This window comes from Dipteris shenzhenensis, chromosome 2, assembly GCF_047967505.1.
Source record: "Dipteris shenzhenensis isolate YYH24624 ecotype China chromosome 2, Dip_SZ_1.0, whole genome shotgun sequence".
NCBI classification, from domain to species: Eukaryota; Viridiplantae; Streptophyta; class Polypodiopsida; order Gleicheniales; family Dipteridaceae; genus Dipteris; species Dipteris shenzhenensis.
In genome coordinates, this window is record NC_141597.1 from 731,998 (window position 1) to 742,073 (window position 10,076).

General features: G+C 55.3%; 1 non-coding gene and 2 pseudogenes across 1 annotated transcript; all 3 read left to right on the plus strand.

Moving 5' to 3' along the window:
- The first annotated feature begins 984 nt into the window (after window positions 1–984).
- LOC147904185 (5S ribosomal RNA) lies at window positions 985–1,103 on the plus strand (annotated as a pseudogene).
- A 5,898-nt stretch (window positions 1,104–7,001) lies between these two features.
- LOC147904186 (18S ribosomal RNA) lies at window positions 7,002–8,606 on the plus strand (annotated as a pseudogene).
- A 314-nt stretch (window positions 8,607–8,920) lies between these two features.
- LOC147904187 (5.8S ribosomal RNA) lies at window positions 8,921–9,072 on the plus strand. The gene has a single exon (XR_015543668.1). It is a non-coding gene; the product is annotated as a 5.8S ribosomal RNA (ribosomal RNA).
- Window positions 9,073–10,076: the final 1,004 nt, after the last annotated feature.

Sequence of the window (10,076 nt, forward strand, 5' to 3'; positions counted from 1 at the left end):
TAGTACCATCTTGCAAGTAACGTCATCATGCCATCTTGTGGGTTGTGACCTTTTGGTGCACATTGAAGCGCATGCATGGGAAAGGAAAACGTGGGACAGGTTGAGGGCATGTGAAAGCGAGTGGGAAACGGTGAGGGCCATGTTTGTTCTCCATACCATTGTATAAACCGTGAACCGTTTGGGTACTGAACCGGGACTCGTGGTGAGCCCGAAGGGGTCAAATGTGCCAACCCACATAACGGCCGTTAACCGGAAAAGAAACGTGGGCTGAACAGGACGTTGTGCAGTGGACGTTCCTGGGGGTCTTGGTGACCCATGTGATTTTGCAGACCAAAGAACGTGAAGCCTAAGGGCTTGCCCAGTGGGGCATGGTGCAAAGTGGGATAAACGGCAGACGGCCCGTGCCAGGGGTCGTGTTGGCTAAGGTGCACATAAAGGGGATTTGGTATTAGAACAGAGATGTTAAGGGAGGCTGGGACTCGGCAATGGGTCCGACGTAAGGGTGCCACGACTTGAGACTAAGTTCGAAACTACCGGGTCCTTACAACTATTATATGGAGGATAGTGCTCTCTCATGCGAGGTTGATTTAGATGAGGAAAACATCAGCGGCCGTTTATGCTCCCCCTTGCTTATTTATAATCTCTGTTGCAATCAAGTGCGTTCTAGCGACCTTTGGCACTCCATCTAGTACCATCTTCCAAGTAACGTCATCATGCCATCTTGTGGGTTGTGATCTTGTGGTGCACGTTGAAGCGCACGCACGGGAAAGCAAAACGTGGGACATGCCCCCCCTCCTCCCCCTTCCCTCATCCCCCCTTGTGCGCATCCTCCCCACCATCCCCCCTTGCACCCATGTGCCCCCCCACCCGCCCATCCCACTTGTGCGCATGCGCCCCCCCTTGCGCGCATGTTGCGTATCCCCCATTGCGCCCCCCCTACCTTTACAAAATAAGACAATACTGATTTCTCATGCTTGTTTGTCATGGTGCAGTCACACCAGTGCTAATACACCAAATCCCATCAGTTCTCCGCAGTTAAGCGTGCTTGGGCCAGAATAGTACTATGATGGGTGACCTCCTGAGAAGTCCTGGTGCTGCACCCTTTTGGCCCCCGAGGTTAGCGGTCTTGCCACACCTTGGTATCCCTGACCGTCGACCTCACCCAATACGCCCGGCCGACGCTCTCCTGTCGCGCACACCCTAATACCCGTGCGCACGTGTTGCCAAGGACCCCATCGCGCAACGTCTTGATGCCACGCTCAATATCACGCGATCACTCACAACCTCCCGATGCCATGATCGTGCTCGCAATGCCACACGCACCTGCAGCAGTGTCTTGACCCCCCGTCGTAGTCCCGATGTGACATCCCGCGCACCTGTAGCATCCCATCCCCCATGACGCCATCAATGCCCCATGCACCCGCAACGTCTTGGCCCCTGAGCACCCCCGTCACCCCGATGCCTTGCGCACCTAAATGCCACCACACCCCCATCCCATGATGGTGCCTCGGGATCTCGGGTCGGGTCGGGATGCGTGGCGCCCCGAGCACTCGCGTGGCACCAAGAACACTATCGCACCCTCGGACGATGCCTCGCGTACCCATGCCTCCAAACCGATGCCATCGCGACCCCGTCCCATTGTGGTGCCTTGGGCTCTCGGGTCGGGTCGAGATGCGTGGTGCCCCAAATGCTGCCATGCCCCTTGCGATGCCCCGTGCACCCACGCCTCCAACCCAACGTCGCCACGCCCCTGTCCCACGGTGGCACCCCAGGCCCCTTAGTCGGGTCGGGATGCGTGGTGCGCCAAATGCTGCTGTGCCTCGGCCACGACCTATGGAGCCGCGCCTCCAACCCGATGCTACCGTGCCCCCGGCGATGCCTCGCGCAACCACGCCTCCAACCTGATGACACCGTGCCCCCATCCCACGGTGGTACCTCGGCCTCCCGTGTTGGGTCAGAACATGCGGCAAGGCCCCGAGCACCCATGACGCTGTCATGCCCTCGGCCACAACCTATGCGCCCATGCCTCTAACCCGAGGTTGCCGTGCCCCTGGCCACACCCTGTGTGCCTGCACCTCCAACCTGACGCTACCGCACCCCCGACGATGACCTGTGCAGCCCTGCCTCCAACCCGACGCCGCCGCGCCCCTGTCCCACGGTGGCACCTCGAGCTCTCGAGTCGAGTCGCGACGCGTGGTGCCCCGAGCACTACTGCACCCCCGGCCATGTCTTGCATGCCCACGCCTCCAACCCGATGTCGCAGCCTCGGCCATGCTCGACGTGCCCGCACCTTCAAATCGACGCTGCCGTGCCCCCCAGTGACGACCCACATAGCCCAACCTCCAACCCGAGGTCGTTGCGCCCCCGTCCCACAATGGCGCATCGGGCTCCCGAGTCGGGTTGCGACGTGTGGTACCCCGAACACTGTCTCGCCCCCGGCCACGCCCTATGCACCCACGCCTCCGACTCAACGTCGCCCCATGTTGCGCACCTCCAACCCAACGCTGCGGCACCCCCGACGACGCGACCTGCGCACACTCGTCTCCAACCCGATGTTGTCGTGCCTCCGTCCCACGGTGGCACCTTGGGCTCCTGAGTCACGTCGCGACGTGTGGTGCCCCGAACGCTACCGCGCCCCCGGCCACGTCCTACGTGCCCACACCTTCAACCCGATGTTGCCGCGTCCATTGACCATGCCCCGCGCACCCGTACCTCCAACCCGATGCAGTCGCGCCTCCGACGGCGACCTGTGCACCCCCCTCCAACCCAACGCCGTCGTGCCTTGGGCTCCCGAGATGGGTCGCGACAAGTGGTGCCCCGAATGTTGTTGCACCCTGGCAATGTCCTGTGCGCCCACGATTGCAACCTAATGCTGTTGTACCCTCAGCCTTGCCCCATGCACCTCTTGTCGTAGCAACCCGACGCCGCCGCACCCCCGTCCCATGGCACCTCGGGCTCTCGAGTCGAGTCGGGATGCATGGTTCCCCAAACATTGCCGCGCCCTCGGCCACGTCCCATGCCCCCACGCCTCCAATGCCCCCACGACTGTAACCCGATGCTGCCGCGCCCCCGACGATGCCCTGTGCACCCCTCACCGTGGCAACCCGACCCCACCGTGTCCCTGTCCCATGGTGGTGGCTCGGGCTCGTGAGTCGCGCCAGGATGCGTGGTACCCCGAACGTTGCCATGCCCTCAGCCACGCCCATGCCTCCAACCCGACGTCGCCCCCGACCATGCCCCACGCACCCGTGCCTACAACCGACGCTGTCGCACCCCCATGATGCCCCGTGCACCCACGCCTCTAACCGATATCGCCGCGCCCCTGTCCCATAGTGGCGCCCTAGACTCCCGAGTTGGCTCGCGACGTGTGGCGCACGGAACACTGTCGCACCCCCGACCACGTCCCATGCACCCACGCCTCCAACACAACGCTGCCATGCCCCTGACCGTGCCCCGCGCACCCACGCCCCCATCGGGTTGGAAAGATTGGCCTGGCGCGGCATACCTCGTCATCGGTACTTCAATGGCATATATTCCACCGTTGGAGTGTTTTGTCAACGTGATGTTGCGGTCAAGTTGGAAAGACTGGCTAGACGTAGCATACCTCATCATCGGCTCGTCAATGGCACATATCTCGCCGTTGGGGTGTTCCGCCAACGTGATGCTGCAGGCAGGTTGGAAATACTGGCCTGGTGCAACATACCTACGCATTGGTGCTTTAGTGGCATATATCTTGCCGTTGGGGCTTTCTTACAAGGTGATGCTATGGGCGGGTTGGAAATTTTGGCCCAGCGCCGCAGTACGTCTAGACCATACACTTCACGCAGGGTGGAAATTTTGGCCACGAGACACTATCTTGGTTGTGTATTGATTCCAAACTCCCCGGCCGAACGCACTCAAGATTATCTATGTGAGCATGGACTTGTGCTTCCAATTAAAACTTCTATGCTTCTATCCGTGTTGTAAATATTCATCCATGTGTAACAATATTGTTTCACGTCAACTTGTGCCCCCCATTATGAGGAGAAGGCAAAGTTTGACATTGAGGTAGCTAGTGGGTGTGTGGCCACTCATTCGGGGCGTTCCTGAATCGAGGTTAGGCTCTTGTGTGCATCGTGTGGCCACCCTCTCGAGTGAATCTTGTTTGGGGTTAGGCTTTTTGGTTGTGAAATCTCCACGCTTGAGACAGAGCTCAAGCTCTTTTGGAGCCGTGGAGAGTATATGGAAGGTCATGGTCTCCCCTACATGTGAGGTTTTGTCCAGCAGGAAAACGTAAACATGCGGTTGTGCGCTCAGTTGCTTGTAAATACTCTTTCTTGCAGTCTAGCATTATCAAGGCATCGTTTGGCACTCTTTCTAGTACTTTCTTGCAAGTAACGTCTCAAGCTGTTTTACATGTTGTGATCTCGTGGTGCACTTGTGTGGGCACACATTGGAAAGCAAAACGTGGGAAGGGCATGAGTGCACGTGAAAGTGAGCAGGGAACGATGAGCGGCCCATTCCTTTCATACCCTTGTAAATATTTGTGAACCATTGTGTAACCTTCTAAGCAAGCTGGACTAAAGGTGGAACGTCGTGTGGCGGGCGTTCCATGTGAATTGTGAATCGGGGATCCTATCCAAGGAAGGTCAGGTGTTGCGCAGGCCCGTGAGTCTGTGTGTCTTCACCGGTAGGCCGGGATACAAGTGGGGAGCCGGAACTGTTTGAGGAGCAGTGGCCTAGGAAAGGGGCGTGAGGATCAGAGGATCCGTGAACGGCGGTCTAGGGGAGGACGCGCTATGACTGGGAGTGGAAACGGCCGTCTAGGGGTAGGACGTGCCAAGGCCCGCCGTTTTGGCTGGTAAACGCAGAGGCATCACGGTCTAGGGGAGGACGCGTCATGGTTGGGAGTGGAAACGGCCATCTAGGTGCAGGACGTGCCAGGGCCCGTTTTGGTTGAAAAACGCAGAGGCATCGCAGAACGCAAAAGAGCTAAGAATAGCTCCGGGTGTATCTCAGGTTGGTGAGTCCTAGGTGCGCCTGAGGTGAGGGGGGCGGGTCAAGAAATATCCGCTGCATAGGAAGAAAAACTAAGGCCCGAAAACCTAGTCCCTCACAACTATTATATGGAGGATAGTGCTCTCTCATACGAGGTTGATTTGGATGAGGAAAACATCAGTGGTCGTTTATGCTCCCTCTTGCTTATAAATACTTTCCGTTGCAATCAAGCACGTTCTAGCGACCGTTTGGCACTCCATCTAGTACCGTCTTCCAAGTAACATCATCATGCCTTCTTGTGGGTTGTGATCTTGTGGTGCACGTTGAAGCGCACGCACGGGAAAGCAAAACATGGGACGGGTTGACGGCACGTGAAAGCGAGTAGGGAACGGTGAGGGCCATGTGTGTTCTCTATAGCATTGTATAAACCGTGAACCATTGGATACCGAACTGGGACTCGAGGTGAGCCCAAAGGGGTCAAACATGCCGACCCACATAACGGCTGTTAACCGAGAAAGAAACGTGGGCTGATCAGGACGTTGAACGGTGGACATTCCTGGGGGTCTTGGTGACCTGTGTGAATCTGTGGACCGAATAACGTGAGGCCTAAGGGCTTGCCTAGTGGGGCGTGGTGCAAAGTGGGATAAACAGCGGATGGCCTATGCTAGGGGTCGTGTTGGCTAAGCTGCACATAAAGGGGATTGTGGTATCAAAAAGAGACATTAAGGGAGGTTGGGACTCAGCAACAGGTTCGACGTAAGTGGCTCACAACCGGAGACTAAGTCCGGAACTACCGGGCCCTTACAACTATTATATGGAGGATAGTGCTCTCTCATACGAGGTTGATTTGAATGAGGAAAACGTCAGCATCCGTTTATGCTCCCTCTTGCTTGTATATAATTTCTATTGCAATCAAGCGCATTTTAGCGACCGTTTGGCACTCCATCTAGTACCGTCTTGCAAGTAACGTCATCATGCCATCTTGTGGGTTGTGACCTTGTGGTGCACGTTGAAGCGCACGCATGGGAAAGCAAAACGTGGGACGGGTTGAGGGCACGTGAAAGCGAGTGGGGAACGGTGAGGGCCATGTGTGTTCTCCATACCATTGTATAAACCGTGAACCGTTGGGTACCGAACCAAGACTCGAGGTGAGTGCAAAGGGGTCAAACGTGCCGACCCATGTAACGGCCGTTAACCAGGAAGGAAATGTGGGCTAAGTAGGACGTCATGCAGTGGATGCTCCTGGGGGGTCTTGGTGACCCGTGTGACTCTGAGGACCAAAGAACGTGAAGCCTAAGGGCTTGCCCAGTGGGGCGTGGTGCAAAGTGGGATAAATGGCAGACGGCCCATGCCAGGGGTCGTGTTTGGCTAAGCTACACATAAAGGGGATTTGGTATCAGAAAGACACATAAAGGGAGGTTGGGACTCGGCAACGGTCTGATGTAAGGTGCTCAGAACCGGAGACTAAGTCCGGAACTACCGGGCCCTTACAACTATATTATGGGGAGTGGTTCTCCTGCTTGTGGGCAAAGGCCGACCATTGAACGAGGGTCGTGGTGTGGTGAGGCATCTGGTCCCCCACCCCTCTTGTGACTACTGAAGGCTCCATGGGTGGGTGAACCCTCCTCTCTACCGAACGTTTTGGCCGTTTTCGTGCATGCCCGTCTTGCGAGATTGGGCACGGTCGTTGCAGTCGGCGATCTAGTAGGCGATGAGGGACTGCAAGTAGCGTCTTAGATGGGCATGCCACCGTTTGGGCACTGTATGATCAAGGATTTCGTCAGTGCTTCCCATCGCGGATGGACATTGTGGCCTCTATACCTACAGATGGTGGTGAACCTTGTGCGATAGACCATTGATGGGTTCCAGCTTCGTGAGGACTTGATCCTGGGGGTTGTGAGTCACTCTAAATGGGTGTGTTTCGGAACAGGTGATCCGACCATTAATGGCATTGGGTCACCTCGGCTCAGCCCCGAAGTGCGATAGGCAAGGCAACATGAAAGGTGCTTGGGCTGCCATTCGTGACCCTCGTGTGCCGGTGGACCTACCTTGTGCGGTACCCGGGCATGTGTAGGTGACGCGTTTTGTGGGCAAGCGAAATGCCTTTGGATGGCAGGGTGTGCCTTGGCCCTTGTCGATGAGCACGGTTCACCCTCCCGGGGTGGGTTGCCTCCCACAACCGCATGCCACATTGTGTGCAGAGAATTAGGGTTCGAATCTGGAGAGGGAGCCTGAGAAACGGCTAGCAAGTGCACAAATTACCCAATCCCGACACGGGGAGGTAGTGACAATAAATAACAATACTGGGCTTTTACAAGTCTGGTAATTGGAATGAGTACAATCTAAATCCCTTAACGAGATCCATTGGAGGGCAAGTCTGGTGCTAGCAGCCGCGGTAATTCCAGTCCAATAGCATATATTTAAGTTGTTGCAGTTAAAAAGCTCGTAGTTGGATCTCAGGGTGGGGTGAGTAGTCCGCATCTTTTGGTGTGCATTGGTCGCTCCATTCTTTCTTTTGGGGAGACGCTCCTGGCCTTAGTTGGTTTTGGGACGTGGATTCGGCGATGTTACTTTGAAAAAATTAGAGTGCTCAAAGCAATCCAATGCTCTGAATACATTAGCATGGAATAACGTGATAGGACTCTGGTCCTATTGTGTTGGTCTTCGAAACCGGAGTAATGATTAATAGGGACAGTTGGGGGCATTCGTATTTCATTGTCAGAGGTGAAATTCTTGGATTTATGAAAGACGAACTACTGCAAAAGCACTTGCCAGGGATGTTTTCATTAATCAAGAACGAAAGTTGGGGGCTCGAAGACGATTAGATACCGTCCTAGTCTCAACCATAAATGATGCCGACTAGGGATTGGCGGATGTTACTTCGATGACTCCGCCAGCACCTTATGAGAAATCAAAGTTTTTGGGTTCCGGGGGGAGTATGGTCGCAAGGTTGACACTTAAAGGAATCGACGGAAGGGCACCACCAGGAGTGGAGCTTGCGGCTTAATTTGACTCAACACGGGGAAACTTACCAGGTCCAGACATAGTAAGGATTGATAGATTGAGAGCTCTTTCTTGATTCTATGGGTGGTGGTGCATGGCCGTTCTTAGATGGTGGAGTCATTTGTCTAGTTAATTCTATTAACGAATGAGACCTTAGCCAGCTAACTAGTTACACGAAGGATCCTCTTCGTGGCCAACTTCTTAGAGGGACTATGGCCATCTAGGCCATGGAAGTTTTAGGCAATAACAGGTCTGTGATGCCCTTAGATGTTTTGGGCTGCACGCATGCTACACTGATGAATTCAATGAGTTTACGACCTAGACTGAGAGGCCTAGGTAATCTTTTGAAATTTCATCGTGATGGGGATAGATCATTACAATTATTGATCTTCAACGAGGAATTCCTAGTAAGCGCGAGTCATCAGCTCACGTTGACTACGTCCCTGCCCTTTGTACACACTACCTGTCGCTCCTACCGATTGAATGGTCCGATGAAGTTTTCGAATTGTAGTGACGCCGGTGGTTCGCCGTCGGTGACGTTGTGAGAAGTTCATTAAGCCTTATCATTTAGAGGAAGGAGAAGTCGTAACAAGGTTTCCGTAGGTGAACCTGCGGAAGGATCATTGACACACATTTGTTTGAAACACTGTCAACCATGGACGTAATGTCGAGGGGCCGCACTCAAAGGCATGACTGTCAGCGCCACCCTCCCTACCGAAGCCGGGCGAAAGTAGGCGTGGCATCAGGTCGGGTGGCCCGTCAGCTGTGCAGCAGGGTTGGGGATCTTCCCTCGTCTGCTGCACGGGCAGCCCCCTCCTCCGTGCCTCAGCACGGGGCTGCATGATAAACCTTTCGCCCCCTTCATGGGGGGTGCGAGGCACCGTAGAAATGCGACGGTCTGATCTCCCTCCCTCGTGGAGGATGTAACACAAGTAAAAACGACTCTCAGCAACGGATATCTTGGCTCTTGCAACGATGAAGAACGCAGCGAATGCGATACATAGTGTGAATTGCAGAATTCTGCGAATCATCGAGTCTTTGAATGCAACTTGCATCCACGACTTGTCCAAGGGCATGCCTGTCTGAGCGTCCTCACCACAACCACACCCCTAACCCCTCCTCTTTGAGAGGGGCCGAGCGGCGGAGCTAGCCATCCATGATGCCTCTCTGGGGTGGTGCGGTCGGCTGAAATGGATCTATGGCACCGAGTGGCGAGGTGTCGCAAGGGTGGTCCGCCCCTCATGGGGCAGTAGTTTGCAGATGAATCGCCCAGAGGTGCATGTGCGAGTGCCGACGAGCTCCCCCCGTATTGGAACATGGACCTCAGATTAGGCAAGGCTACCCGCCGAGTTTAAGCATATCACTAAGTGGAGTAAAAGAAACTAACGAGGATTTCCCTAATAGCAGCGAGCAAACCGGAAAGAGCCTAGCTTGAGAATCGTGCGGCCTCGCCACGCAAATTGTAGTCTGGAGAGGCGTCCTCTGCAACAGACCGGGCCCAAGTCCCCTGGAAAGAGGCGTCGGAGAGGGTGAGAGCCCCGTCGAGCTCGGACCTTGTTGCTTCGCAAGGTGCCGTTGGCGAGTCGGGCTATTTGGGAATGCAGCCCTAAGCTGGTGGTAAATTCCATCCAAGGCTAAATACGGGCAAGGGACTGATAGCAAACAAGTACCGTGAGGGAAAGATGAAAAGTCCTGACTTTGAAAAGAGAGTTAAAAAGTGCTTGAAATTGCTAGGAGGGAAGCGAATGGAGGCTGCGGGTGTGCCCCGATCGGATGCGGAACGGTGAGAGCTGGTCCACCGCTCGATGCGGGGTGCTGGTCAGTGCAAGCCGATGGAATGGCACAAGAGCGGGCTTTCGATGGCCCACCTATGCCGTCATGTCGGCTGAGGCATGAAGCGCGCACCACTCGTGGTGGGCTTTACGCACCTCGTGCACTCAGTTGCTTGTAAATACTCTTTCTTGCAGTCTAGCATTATCAAGGCATTGTTTGGCACTCTTTCTAGTACTTTCTTGCAAGTAACGTCTCGGGCCATTTTACGTGTTGTGATCTCGTGGTGCACTTGTGTGGGCACACATTGGAAAGCAAAACGTGGG